The sequence below is a fragment of the Lathyrus oleraceus genome, chromosome 2, assembly GCF_024323335.1.
Source record: "Lathyrus oleraceus cultivar Zhongwan6 chromosome 2, CAAS_Psat_ZW6_1.0, whole genome shotgun sequence".
Classification (NCBI taxonomy): domain Eukaryota; kingdom Viridiplantae; phylum Streptophyta; class Magnoliopsida; order Fabales; family Fabaceae; genus Lathyrus; species Lathyrus oleraceus.
Genome location: NC_066580.1, coordinates 377,869,824 through 377,884,785, shown reverse-complemented (window position 1 = coordinate 377,884,785; position 14,962 = coordinate 377,869,824). Strand labels below are relative to the sequence as shown.

Below are 14,962 nucleotides of genomic sequence, written 5' to 3'. Positions count from 1 at the left end.
CACCGTCTGACCACAATCATGGAAGCAAGCGTAGCAAGCGCATCTTCCATCCGATTATCCTCTCGAGGAATGTGATAAAATTCAACTTCTGTGAAGAATGTTGAAATCCTCCTTGCGTAATCTCTGTATGGGATGAGACTTGGTTGATTCGTCTCCCATCCTCCCTTGATTTGATTAACAACCAGGGCCGAATCGCCATACACATCAAGATACTTGATTCTCAAATCAATGCATTCTTCAAGTCCCATAATACAGGCTTCATATTCCGCCATATTATTCGTGCATTTGAAAGTTAGCCTTGCTATAAACGGAATGTGTGAACCTTGAGGAGTAATGATCACTGCCCCAATTCCATTTCCATATTGATTAACAGCGCCATCAAACACCATCGTCCATCTGGAACCAGGTTCCGGACCTTCATCAAGTGTAGGCTCATCGCAATCTTTCATCTTCAAATACATAATTTCCTCATCAGGGAAGTCATACTGAACAGACTGATGATCTTCGATCGGCTGGTGCGCTAAATGGTCAGCCAAGATACTACCTTTGATAGCTTTCTGAGCTCGATACTCAATATCATACTCAGACAACAACATCTGCCAACGGGCAATCCTCCCAGTTAAAGCAGGCTTCTCGAAGATATACTTAATCGGATCCATTCTGGATATCAACCAAGTTGTATGATTTATCATGTACTGGCGCAAACGCTTAGCAGCCCAAGCCAAAGCACAACACGTCTTCTCAAGCATAGAGTACCGAGACTCACAATCAGTAAACTTCTTACTAAGGTAGTATATAGCAAATTCCTTCTTCTCTGATTCATCTTGTTGACCGAGTACACAACCCATCGAGTCTTCAAGAACTGTCAAATACATGATCAGAGGTCTTCCTTCCACAGGCGGAGACAAGATCGGAGGTTCAGACAGATATTCTTTGATACTGTCGAAAGCTTTCTGGCAATCCTCGGTCCAATCGTGAGACTGATCTTTCCGAAGAAGCTTGAATATCGGCGCACATGTGGCAGTCATGTGGGATATAAACCTGGAAATGTAATTCAAGCGGCCAAGAAAACCTCGGACTTGCTTCTCAGTTTTGGGTGCAGGCATCTCTTGTATTGCTTTGACCTTTGCAGAATCAACCTCAATACCTCTCTCGCTTACCACAAAACCCAACAATTTGCCAGAACGGACTCCAAATGTACACTTGTTCGGATTCAGGCGAAGTCTAAACTTCCTCAAACGCTGAAAAAGCTTCAACAAATGCTCAATATGCTCAACTTCCGTTCGGGACTTAGCAATCATATCATCAACATAGACCTCTATCTCCTTGTGCATCATATCATGAAACAAGGTAGTCATAGCTCGTTGATACGTGGCTCCGGTGTTCTTCAAACCGAAGGGCATCACTCGATAACAGAATGTTCCCCAAGGTGTGATGAATGTTGTCTTCTCCATATCCTCTGGTGCCATTTTGATTTGATTATATCCGGAAAATCCGTCCATAAACGAGAAGACTTTGAATTTAGCTGTATTGTCTACCAACATGTCAATGTGTGGTAGAGGAAAATCATCTTTCGGACTAGCTTTGTTCAAATCTCTATAATCAACGCACATACGGACTTTTCTGTCCTTCTTAGGAACAGGCACAATATTGGCCACCCATTGAGGATATGTAGAAGTCACCAGAAACCCCGCATCAATTTGCTTCTGAACTTCCTCTTTGATCTTCACTGCCATATCTGGATGAGTTCTTCTGAGCTTCTGCTTCACAGGCACGCACTCAGGCTTCAAAGGCAGGAAATGTTGCACAATATCTGTATCCAAACCCGACATTTCTTTATATGACCACGCAAAGATATCTGAATCTTCTCGTAGCAAACTGATCAAATCTTCCTTGACAGACCCTTCAAGAAGTGCCCCAATCTTTACCAGACGAACACAATCCTCAGACCCCAAGTTGACTGTTTCTAAGTCTTCGAGATGCGGCTGAATGATCTTCTCTTCGTGCTCAAGGAGACGGGTAATCTCATCAGGAATCCCCTCAACATCATCTTCCTCTGCCTCAAATACAGGGAATTCAAAATTGGGAGATGGCGTTGGATCATTATGTTCAATGGGTTTTAGGATCAACCTGCATAATGATTTTGGTTAATGAAAAACTTCAGAATTTAAACAAACAAACCATTATGCAGATGAAAAAAAAGGATTGCTTTTATTCTTGTTTTTATGGGTTTTTTGTGATCACTGATTTCATGCAAAAGCAAAAAGTGAAAACAAAGGAAAAACAAATGTTTAACAATGCATTAATTGAATGAAAACATCATTGTATATATGCTTTGCCAACAATGTCATCACTTCTCCTTTTGGCATGGGAGAAGGGTTTCAAACAAAGTGAACAATTACTCTGATCTATGGATGACCGTAGGAACATCTACAACGACCCAATTGTGGCAGACACCACCAGGAATGACGAAATTGTTCAGGTCCTCTGCATCCTCTTCCAAGATAGCAGCAGCTTCCTCCTCAGGTTGATCATCATGGATGAATCCTCCACTCGTGAACAAACCTTGCTCATTATATGCCCCAGAACAGTAGCCAATGCCAGCCCGAGATCTATTGTCTTCAAGCTCGATCACCTTCCCTAAACCAGCAACTGCACCACATTCAATGGCCAGCTTCGCATCTTTGTAGGAAGAAAATGAAGGAGACTTCTTCTCGATTGGTTCATCAATAGATAAAGCTTGGAACGGAGTTCCAACTTCGTCCTCAGCGTCAATATACGAGAAAGAAGACAGATGGCTAACCAGGAGAGCCTTTTCTCCCCCTACTACAACCAATTTCTTGTTCTTGACAAATTTCAACTTCTGGTGTAGGGTGGATGTCACGGCGCCAGCCTCATGAATCCATGGTCTGCCTAAGAGACAGCTATAAGATGGGTGGATATCCATTACCTGGAAGGTAACCTGGAAATCACTTGGTCCAATTTTGATTGGGAGATCAACTTCCCCAATCACGGTCTTATGCGACCCATCAAATGCCTTCACAACAACCCCACTCTGCCTCATAGGAGGACCTTGATATGACAATCTGGAGAGTGTGGTTTTTGGCAATACATTTAGAGATGATCCAGTGTCCACTAGCACATTGGACATTGCATCAGATTTGCAATTCATGGAGATATGTAAAGCCATGTTGTGGTCTCTTCCCTCCTCAGGGAGATCAGCGTCACAAAAGCTCAAAGTGTTGCAAGCGGTAATGTTTGCAACAATACCATCAAATTGCTCAATGGTGACGTCGTGATCAACATACGCCAGATCCAAGACTTTCTGCATAGCCTCCCTATGGGGTTCTGAATTCAGCAGCAGAGAAAGGATGGAAATCTTGGATGGCGTTTGTAGAAGCTGGTCTACAATGTTGTACTCGCTCTTCCTGATGAGCCTCAGCATCTCATCAGATTCTTCATCTACAATGCCACTCGGGCCAACTGAAGAAACGGGAGTTTTTTGTACAGAGGAGGATGGTTTGGCAACATCACGTGCCTGATTCTGAATATTCACAGCTGTCCCTACAGGACGCTCAACAGTATCAGAAGCAACAGCCTTAGGAGGCGCAGAAAACACACGACCACTTCGGGTCAACCCACTTACATCAGCGACGTTGGTCACAGAAGTTGAAGGTAAAGGCATTTCTACCCCATCTTTCACAGCAACAGGGTTATATCTGAACGGTACGGCTCGGTCAGAGGAATAGGGCACAGGGCCTGCGGGCTTAATGACCAACGAAGGAGAAACCTTCGGCTTGCTGCTATCGTAACGAATAACAACAGGCTCGGGCAGCTTGAACACTGGTGAAATCACATTCACTTCAGGCTCGTCTTCATCAACATTGCGATTCTGCAGAATCTCAATGGTACCCTCATCCAACAACTTTTGAAGTTCTCGGCGTACCTGATTGCAACCCAAGCGGTTAACCGAGCAGACGCGACACTTGTCGTGGTTATGCTCTAAGTAGCTGTACTGACACAGCAAACGATGTAATTCAACCAACGACTGTCTAATGTGGCTTACATATCTGACCTTGTACTTCCCAAGGCATTCCTGAACCATATTAACCGATTTCCCATGCGCAGGCAATGGGTTCTTGGTGACATTCGGGCCTGAATCTTCAAAACTCAAAATTCCACATCTCATAAGGTCTTGAACCTTAGTCTTGAGTGGGTAGCAATTCTCGATGTTGTGGCCCGGAGCACCGGAATGGTAAACACAATGCTGATCTGGTTTATACCACCACTGTGGATTTGCAGGAATGGCAGGAGGATCCCTGGGAGAAACCAATTTCCTTTCCAACAAGGAAGGATAAAGCTCTGCATATGTCATAGGAATTGGATCGAAGTTGATCTTCTTCCTATCATAACTCAAGTTAGCTTGATTGGTCGTACTTCCCCGAGGCTGGTAAGCCTGTTGCTGTGGACGATGTTGTTGCTGGTACTGAGGCTGTTGATATTGTTGCTGATGCTGATATTGCTGATGTTGCTGAGCATTGTCTTTGAAGACAGGTGCTATATGAGCCTACTGGTGCTGATGACCGGCACGACGTGCAGGCTTCCTCTGAACAGAGGGTCTTCTGTGCTTGGGATGGGATTGCACAGCATGTGCTTCCCCGTCTTTCCTCTTAAACGCCCCATATCGTTTAGAAGAAGAGCTCTCATCTTTCGCCAATTGTCCCTCACGGACACCCTCCTCAAGACGCATCCCCATGTTCACCATCTCGGTGAAATCAGAGGGAGCGCTTGCTACCATCCGCTCATAATAGAATGAGCCAAGAGTCTTCAAAAAGATCTTGGTCATTTCTTTCTCCTCCAGCGGTGGAGTAATCTGAGTTGCCAGCTCTCGCCACCTCTGGGCGTACTCCTTGAATGTCTCCTTGTCCTTCTGAGACATGGACCTGAGTTGATCTCGGTCAGGCGCCATATCGACGTTGTATTTATATTGCTTGACGAAGGCTTCGCCAAGGTCGTTGAAGGATCGAATACTAACACTGTCCAGATTCATGTACCATCTGAGCGCAGCACCGGACAGGCTGTCTTGAAAATAATGAATCAGAAGCTGATCATTATCAGTCTGGGTAGACATCTTCCTGGCGTACATGACCAGGTGAGCGAGTGGACAGGTGTTCCCTTTATACTTTTCAAAGTCAGGTACTTTGAATTTAATCGGTATCTTCACATCGGGAACAAGGCACAACTCGGCGGCAGACTTGCCGAACAAATCTTTACCTCGAAGAGTCCTCAATTCCTTTCTCAGCTCAAGGAATTGGTCGTTCATGGCGTCCATCTTTTCATGAACGTCCGGGCCCTCAGATGGCTCGGAGTGATATATGGTGTCGTCTACCCTTGGCATGGTATGCACGACAGGAGGAGCGGCAACAAGGACCGGGCTAGATGCCGGCATGTGAGCAAAAGTTGGAGCAGACCGATCAGGCATAAAACCTGGAGGCATTCCCCAAGGGAAACCGGCTGGCATAGCATCGGGCACATGATGAGCACTGACTGGCACAGTCGAAGCGAAGGCCTCTGAGATGACCGTCCTCTGGGCAGGAGTTGCAGGCGGTTGAGCAGGTTGATTTTGAGCAGCGAGGAGTTGCTCCATCAAAGCGCCAAGTCTGGCGACCTCTTCTTTCAGTTCTCTGTTCTCTTGTTCTAGCTGCTCCATAACTCTTGCAGAATTGACTCGAGTATAATACCGGTGAGTCAGCTTGTCTTCAAAATAAATGAAGAACACAGAGTTAGGACAAGAAGACCAGAAACAAAGGGTACCTGCTTATGCAAAAATGATGCATGAAATGCTTATGCAGATGCTTTGTTTATTTTCAAGGAACCCTTAGGGTATTATTTGCAATATTTTGAATAGTTAAAGCATTTTAATTTCTCATGGAAAATATCTCATTCAATATATCGAGACAAAGAAGTACAACATTTTTGATCATTACAAAGAGAAAAGGGAAATAAACATCCTATGGATCCCTAGAAGCTCGGGATGCTGGAAGACGAGAAGTACACAGCTTCTTGATCTCTCTCTCATAGGTCGCTTCCATGTCTGCTTTCTCCTTTGCAAGTCGATCATACTTCCTCTTCCAGAATTTGGAAGACTGAGGAAGCAGAGAGGTCCAAGTGTCGTTCGGATCGTCGATCACTCGATGCTCGAGGAACTCAATCATAGCGTCCTTCTCCTTAAGCTGCTGAAGCAATTCTTCTCTTTCACGGATCCAAGCACGTGAAAGGTCTTCTTCTCTCAACTCCTCTACACGTTGGGTAGGGAGGGTTGAAGGCCCAGCCACATCCAACGGTGTAGGTCTCGGATGATCATATGGCATCAAGTACACGACAGCTCTCTGTCTGACCCAAGAGGTGTATGGCTCCAAAGCAATGCAGTTCTTTGGACCCAACTCATTCCTACTCTTCTTGTGAATACTGCGCCAAGCACGGACAAATCTGGCTTTCAGGCCTTGGGGATCTTTACCCTCCTGGAAGAACACACCTTCTAACAGAATGTTATGAGGTTTATCCTTTAGGGGGAACCCAAGCTGACGTCGTGCAAGAATAGGATTGTAGCTGATCCTACCACATGTGCCAAGAAGAGGCACATTAGGGAATTCACCACAATAGTCAATGATCTGGACGGTATCATACACGCGATCATACCAAGAGATATCATCATTAGTGAGAGACATGAGTCTCTGAGACCACCGTAGACATCCCTTGTTCTCCTTGAAATCAACTGTCTGCGGCAAGTGCGAAATAAACCACTTGTACAGCAGGGGTAGACAGCAGACAATAACTCCTCCACCCTTTGCATTCCTCAGATGCAAAGAGACATAGGCATCGCCCAACAAAGTCGGAACGGGATGAAGAACTGAGAAGATCCTAATGGCGTTCATGTCCACGAACTTGTCGAAGTTGGGAAACAACACCAATCCATAGATGAGCAGCACAAACAAAGCCTCAAAGGCATCCTCACTCATGGCCTTCCCATAAAAGGTAGCTTGAGCAATGAGGAACTCGGAAGGAAAACCCTGAATTCCGCCTTTGGTAGTCAAATTAGCTCTAATCAGATCTTCATCTATGTGCAACAAGTTGGCAATCTCTCGAGCAGTCAGAATACTCTCCAGGCCACTGAACGGCACTTGATCCAGAATCGGGATCCCAATAAGATGAGAATACTCCTCCAAAGTAGGCAACAGCTGGAAGTCCGGAAATGAGAAGCAATGATACAGGGGATCATAAAACTGGGCTAGAGTACTCATCAACCCTCCATCGACCTGAGTAGTCAACAGAGGCAGAAGCTTCCCATAGCGAGCTTTGAAACCCAAGGGATCTAATACATAAGATGTCAGATTCCTTAACTCTTTTACATCGGGCTGTCTAAAGCTGTACTTCTTTGTATGCCTTTTTGGCCTTTCCATGTCTGAAAATTTTGCAAATAAACCCTTTTAAGTTCCTTGAAAATTTTCTTTTTTTCTGATGACATGAAGTGCAGATGAATGCATGAATGCAACAATCACACTCAAGGATCAAACAAGTCACACCAAACAAAGGTCATGGGAAAGCTCATTGTATCCCTAATATCAATCATCCATTTTGGTGGATTTAGGTTTTCACCTTATCGACACCCAAGTTCCATTGATATTAACGGTACATGAACCGGCTCGAACATCCTTAATATCAACCATCCGTTTTGGGGGATTTAGGTTTTATACCTGATCAACGCCCAGGTTCCATTGATATTAAGGTTGTTTGAACGACTCAACCATGAATCACGGGTTTGCTGAGAGTCACGAGCATGGAGTCTCGGTTAAGAACCACCCAAAGGGAGTGTACTAGGGTTTAAACCTGCCAGACATGTTCTACCAGAGGTTCCCATAATCATCATTCCATCTTTCGAATATTATCGGAGGAACGAATACTCGTATTCCAAAAATATTCTCAAGAGAAACTCTTATGAGTGTAGTATCGCGTAACAATCGCATCAGAACTTACATCTGAACGACCTCCGCACTACGTCCTAAAAAATAGGCCAAGATGGGTTTGGTAAACTACGGTCCTTGGCTTCTGCGGCACATGATTGAAAGAATAATGCCTAACCACAAATAACTTGTGTGACATTATTAATCCAACATGACCTCCACCAAGTGAATGGGCTCGCAAGTCAACTGGCTAAGGAATACTCCACACCAGTCAACAAGACTATGCCATTCTCCTATCCTAGAGTGCACTCGAGTTCGGGTATAGAACTCATCTCACAGATCACCAAAGCAAACAGCAATTGTATATCAAGCAATTCAAACATTACAATCAATACAGTTATCCCAAATGGTACAAAAATATGTCATATAACAAATAACAATATATCACACAACAAGGGTGAAAAGTAGGCAATACCACCAAGGATAGTGTCCCCAGCAGAGTCGCCACTTTTCTGTAGCGGTGTATTCGTCACTTTCTGATTTATTGATTAAATCAAAAGCAAAGCATACAATGAATCGAGTCGCCATCGCACTTTTATTTATCCAAAGGACTGGCTAAAAAGCGAACAAAAGCCTAAGAAGTTTTACACATAGAAAACCAATAAAAGATCAGAGAGTCTGGGTAAGGGGTAAATTACGCAATGGGAAGGTGTTAGGCACCCAAAACGTTCTAGGTACTCCTAGGGAGCCCTTTTCACACTTGTTGTACTAAATTGTTATTTGTTATGAAATATTTATTGTGCAAACATGAATGGGATGATGAGAAAAGAATATACAATTTTTATTGTTTTTTGTGTTTGAACGGATGAACCCGTTGCCTACGTACCTTCCATCAAAGGTAAGGATCAAAACGTCGTAGTTCGGCCAAAAGATTTCCAAAAGTTAGTGGATTCAATTTTAAACACAAGCCCTAAGGTCTTACGTTATCCACGGGAGAAAACTCAACCTTATGAAACAACGAGTCCACCATGTGAGAAAAGCTTCAACTTGCTAGCGAGGGGTTAACCCTATAATAAGCAAGGAAGACTTACAATTCAATCAACTAAGGACGAATAGGTGAGATTAACATCAACCAACTAGGATAAATCAAACCTATGGCTAATGTATGAAAACTTAACAAGAATGGACAAAGCCACAAAACAATTGAATGGGTGAAGTTAGTTGATTATGAGTATTTACAAAAGGAGGGTCAAAGTATGATTAAGATTAATTCAAAAGAAGTATTATGAAATGGAGTTTGAAAAGTCAAGGACTTAGGGTCCAGGTTTCTAATTTGAAAGCATGAAGATGTTTGCACAATATTTATCTCAAGTTTTGAGAGCAACGTGTGAAAAGGTTTAGGACAAAGAGGGATGAATGGATGAAGATGGAGTGTAAAACTTCCTAGAAGGTTCACCTCTTGAAATCATATAGAAGACGACTCAAGTGTGTCCTTTGGAATAGGCAATGAGCAATAACAAACAAGCAAAGCAAAAGAAGAAAGTCAACCAAAGCGGATACCGGATGCCAATCACGGGACTTATACCAATCTCCTAAAACAAAACTGGATATCAGAGGCCACTCTATGGACTTATACCAATCTCCTCAACAAAGAAATAAAAAGTGGATACCGGATGCCAATCTATCTGGACTTATACCAATCTCCAATAATAAAGCAAACACTTGGATGTCAGATGCCAATTTATCTGGGCTTACTCTAACCTCCAACATATGATCATGGGTAAACAAATGCCAAATTACATGGACTTACAATTGCATCCTCACATACAACAAACAAATGTATCAAGCAAAGAGAAGATGAGTGGCCAATAAAATGGTCTTATACTCACTTCCATATCATAGGAACAATGGCCAATGAATGGTCTTACAATTGTCCTCAATGGGCAAACAACAAAGATATGACACAAAGACAAATGAAATGATCATGCACTAATGAGCAATTGATGATAAATGCACAAAGCATGCAAGCAGACATATACAAATGAACTAAGTAATCAATCAACCAAAGTTATTCAGCACACACTATAACCAAACAATTAGGCTCATACAAAGGGTTAGGCATTGAAGCCAACTGGAATAGGGTTAATGGTGCTCTTAACCTTGACATTGAGAGCCAAGGTGAAGCAGATGAAAGGATATGAGGGGTGTGCCTCATGCTCTTATCCCTGGTCAGGGAGAGCTTCAAATGATAGAAGGTGTGGGAGTTCAGAAAGTAGGAACTCTCTCCACAGATTATAGACTCGATAGATCTTGGGTTTTTACTCACTATGCATCAACACATGTGGTGTGAGCAAGGTGAGTGACACACAGAATAGTAGGAGATAGGTTACATATCTCTTGGGTTCTACCAATTGCCTTATTCAAAGGACTTTTCCTGCTTAGGACAAAAGTAAACAATCACAAACATCGCCTCTTAAGGAGGACTTCAGACAGTTGCCTGGCCAAGTAACAGGCCAGGTCTTCCAGACTACATGAAGAAGAAGGTGCTATACCTCAATGCAAATGCTATCAAGCAAAGCAATGCAAGTTCTCAAAGAACTATTAGCAACTAAGGGTACCTCTTTGAAGATGCAGTTTCGAAACAGTGGTTTTCCAGCCTTGCCAAGTAGAAACAGAAGTTCAATGGTGTCCCAGATGATGAATGAAAGAGTGTTGAAGGTTCAGTGGCTTTGATTTCAGCTCAAAAGCTCAACTGCCATGGAAGAGTTTCAATGGAACAGTGCTGGAAACGGCTCAACAGCTGCGAAATGATGCTTGCAGAAGCTTCAAAAATGTTGGTAGATGATGAATCAATGAACCAAGGCACGAGTTCTTTGGCAATTTTCAGAAAAAATCCAAGTGAAGAATTGAGAGTTTTTGAGAGAAAAGGTTTGAATCTGAGTTTTGTAAATTGTGGCTCGGGTTTTCAGTCTGAAATATGCAATATATACTCCTGATTAACAATGCCTAAACTTGGTTAATGAAGTGGTAAATGCAATTAGCTAAGTGGAGGTGTTTTGGCCAATTAGTGAAATCACTCATGTTGCATGTGCATGGCATGCTACAGTGTGAAAATGGGCCTAAACATATTCCAAATATGGTTTTTGATCATTTGCAATTGGTAGAAAGTGTAGGCAAGGCTTAATTTGAAAGTCAATTTTTCACCCCTCCCATTTTTAATTCAAGTCACTTGAAAAAGGCCATTTTGATTGGATGATTTTTGGTGAAATGTGATGAAGGATTTGGATAGAGCAGGTCAAATGTGACTTGTAGCAAAAAACCTCACTCAATTTGGCCAAATGGTTTGGAAGTTATCTCACTTTGAAGTTCAAAAATTCTTGAGAATGAATTGATCATAACTTGCCAACCACACATGAGAAATGAGTGTTCTTGGACTTTTTGGAAATGGGAGAACAAGATCTTCAACTTTCATGTTGGACAAAAATTCATTTGAAGCTTGTATGATGAAGTAATTTTGAGGAGAAGAACTTTCCATTTTTGGCAATTTCCAATTACAGGTCAACTTACTATTTTTGGAAACTTTTCATTTGACCTCAAATTCTTCAATGATGATGTTTGACATGTTATATGAGGCTTATATGGACATGAATGAGACCTCTCAAACCAATTCCCACCATCAAATCACTGATTAAATGCACAGTTGACCACAGTTGACTTTGCTAGGGTTTTGGTTGACTGAACCATGTTCTGATGAATTCCAAGCCCCTACCACTTGAGATCTTGATTCAAAATGATGTCACAACTTATATGAACTCTTGATGAATGATCATGGTGCCCAAATTCTTCAAGAATGGCCACCATCCACTGCTCAATGAATGATTTGACTGTTTTGACCTAGCTTGCTTCATCTGCAAGTAACATGGTTAGATGACAATATTTTTGTACTTTTGGTTAGCAAACAAATGAAAAGCAATGATATACAAATGCAAAACATGCTTGGTGATCAAGAACCACACTCACAAGATAACCCACCCACAAGGAGGGAAGCAAAGGTGCACAATGATCCTTGAGGCAATGATATGATATGATATGATGCCATGAGGGATCTTAGGGACAAAATTGGGGTCTTACAATGTCGTGATTTGCAGTTGGCTTGGTGTTGCGGCTTTGCTTGCAGCTAGGAGTGTTTCCACTATCAACTTTGGTTTATTTTATCATTATGTTGCTTGCTTGGCTACTCTACAGTTTTGTAATGTCACTGTATTTATATGAACATGCGATTGGTTTACTTGGAATGTGATGATGTTAGCTATTGTGTTAGAAGTTGAGTGAAACCTTGCTATGGTAACAATTATTTTTTGTTTTGGACATTTAAAATGAATTCCAATATTGTAGATTGGTTCTTTGGGGATTTTTCGCTTGGGATGTTTTGCCTGTGAAGTGGCTTAATAAATCTTCCCATGTTGTTTGGTTCACGGTATGTAATGCCGGCTGATTTGTTTAATCCATGAAGTGGATATGATTGCCTTCATGACAGGGGTACTTCCATTCCTTGTAGAAACAACGGAGTTATGGATCTGATATGCAGATGCAGTACTACCAAAATTAATCAGCTTAACATCGCTAGATTTAGGCAAGTACCTAAATTGTGTTTCATCTGAGAAAACCCTCTTACAACTAGGAAGCTTTACATAGTCAGAAGAAACAAGAAGTATGTTTTCTGGATTCAGGCCGATGTGGATTAGCCGTAGTTCATGCATATCTGAATATGATAATGCATGAGAATCATATTATAAAGTAAGTCGGACACAACAAAGATACACTGCATCCTGAGACAAACTAAGCAAGCTAAGGAAAAAGATGATTTATAACCAAGAGATATATGAATAAAACACGAGGAATGAACGCTTGAGGTCAAGAATAATATCCACAAACATGCTACAGATTCCAAAAGCTATCATCCAAATTTGCGAACAAGATCCACAGGGAATGGGCAGTATTTATTTCTCTTTAGAAAATCAAATAAGCTTGGCCCAAGCTTCTCAAGGACAATGCGTATGTGACTCCGGTAATCGAACCACTTCTGGAACTGTACACACCGTGAGCATCCCACATCTCTCTTCACAAAACACTCCAGCACACCAACCTCGATCATTGTTGCGTCACGATACTTCTGAATGCTTCTAATTACCTTGATAGCTACATAATCTCTTGTTTAACGATCCCAACATTCCAAAACTCAACCAAAAGTTCCTACAACACTATAAATATGTTGAATGATATAAGCAAAGTTACAATAAGAATTTAGACTTCTATTCAGAGACAACTTGATCGCTAACCTTCACCCATTTTGCCGATAATTTTTATATCTAGGAGTGAGATTTTCACCGAGATTGAAAGTATAATGTCCATCACGATCGTCATTTCTTCTCGAAGGCGATGCATACTTTTTTTCATAACCAACCACCGCGAAATTTCCATGTGCCTGTGGAGATGGAGGAGGAGCTACATCCCATTCGAGACGATGTCGTTTCCGTGTTCGTTCCCTTTTCATGATAGATACCAATGACATGCAGATAAGGTTAAGCGTTGAAAAGCGTATCGACGATTCTTGCTTGTAATAAACTTTGCCCATGGTTGAGCCTATGGATTCATCGACATGATACTTGCATGAAAAGACTCGCCCATGTCCTTGGTTCAAACTAGCATTCCATCTTTGGTAGTATCCCTTTGCTATATCCTTTTCCTCGTATTCGTATAATAAATCACACTCCTAGACGAAATGGATTTCATGAAATGCATGTTTCTAGGTAGTACGGAAATGACATAATAGTGATATGAAACTAAGGTGAGGTATTCCCGTGATGAAATGTATGTCATGCTGTGCATATGATGCAATTTGAAAATGAAATCAGAATTATGAAAAAATTTAAAAATGCATGGACAAAATTTGGGTATGACAGCTGCCCCTATTTAATTAACTTAAACTAGAAGGTAAGAACGACCACGGTCTTCATACATTCGTGGTGAAAGGTAATTAAATACAAAAAGTACCAAATTTTGTCCTTTGAAATTCAATGGTGAAATGCCGGAAAAAAATGCAACAAATCCTAACATCACTCAGGTATTATGGTTTAGCACGTCAAATCAATGCCAACCCTCAAGTAGACATTCAAATCTTGCATAGGCCATTATAGATGTAGAGATAAATGTGGGTCTAAAACTGAACAGGCTTCTGGCACCAAAAGGATGACAGTAGAATTAATTATCATCATCAAAAGGATGATAGTAATTCACCACGAGTTCCAGGATCGTCATCACCAAAAGGATAATGGAATACCAAGCTTTAATGGTATTTATCACCAAAAGGATGATAATAAATTACAACAACTTAAATGATCACCATCACCAAAAGGATGAAGGTAAAATCAAAACAAAACCTGTTACCACCAAAAGGATGATGATAAGTCAATAACTTCCCCAATGATCACCATCACCAAAAGGATGAAGGTAAGATCAAACAACAAAACTTGTTACCACCAAACGGATGATAATAAGTCAGCAATCACCATCACCAAAAGGATGAAGGTAAAATGATCGGGAAAATAGCAAGTGTACTATTTTGCCTTTTATAGTAATAATGGGGAAATTCCTCGAATGTCGATCTCAAGGACTGCACATTAGTATTGAGTTTAAATTATCATTCAATTAAACAAAAAGTATTAATTTGGTTTTTGAGTGTAAAAAGAAAATAATAAAGAAATATGAAAATAAGGGTTTATAGAGAAAAAGGAACAATGCCAGGGAAAGTGTATGATTTATCCCTGTAACAACTCTGAGTTACTATTGCATCAACAAATATCAATTACTACCAATTATCAAGGGTATTTTCTCCCAAGTCCTTGGTGAGAAAACCTTTAATCAATCTACCCTAATTCCTATGTCCATAGCCAATTAGGGTGAAGTTAAGTTGTATAATATCAAGAATGCTATGGTTCATA

General features: G+C 41.5%; 1 pseudogene; it reads right to left on the bottom strand.

The window, feature by feature from the left end:
• Positions 1 to 7,204: 7,204 nt before the first annotated feature.
• LOC127121447 (serine/threonine-protein kinase AFC3-like) lies at positions 7,205 to 13,533 on the bottom strand (annotated as a pseudogene).
• Positions 13,534 to 14,962: the final 1,429 nt, after the last annotated feature.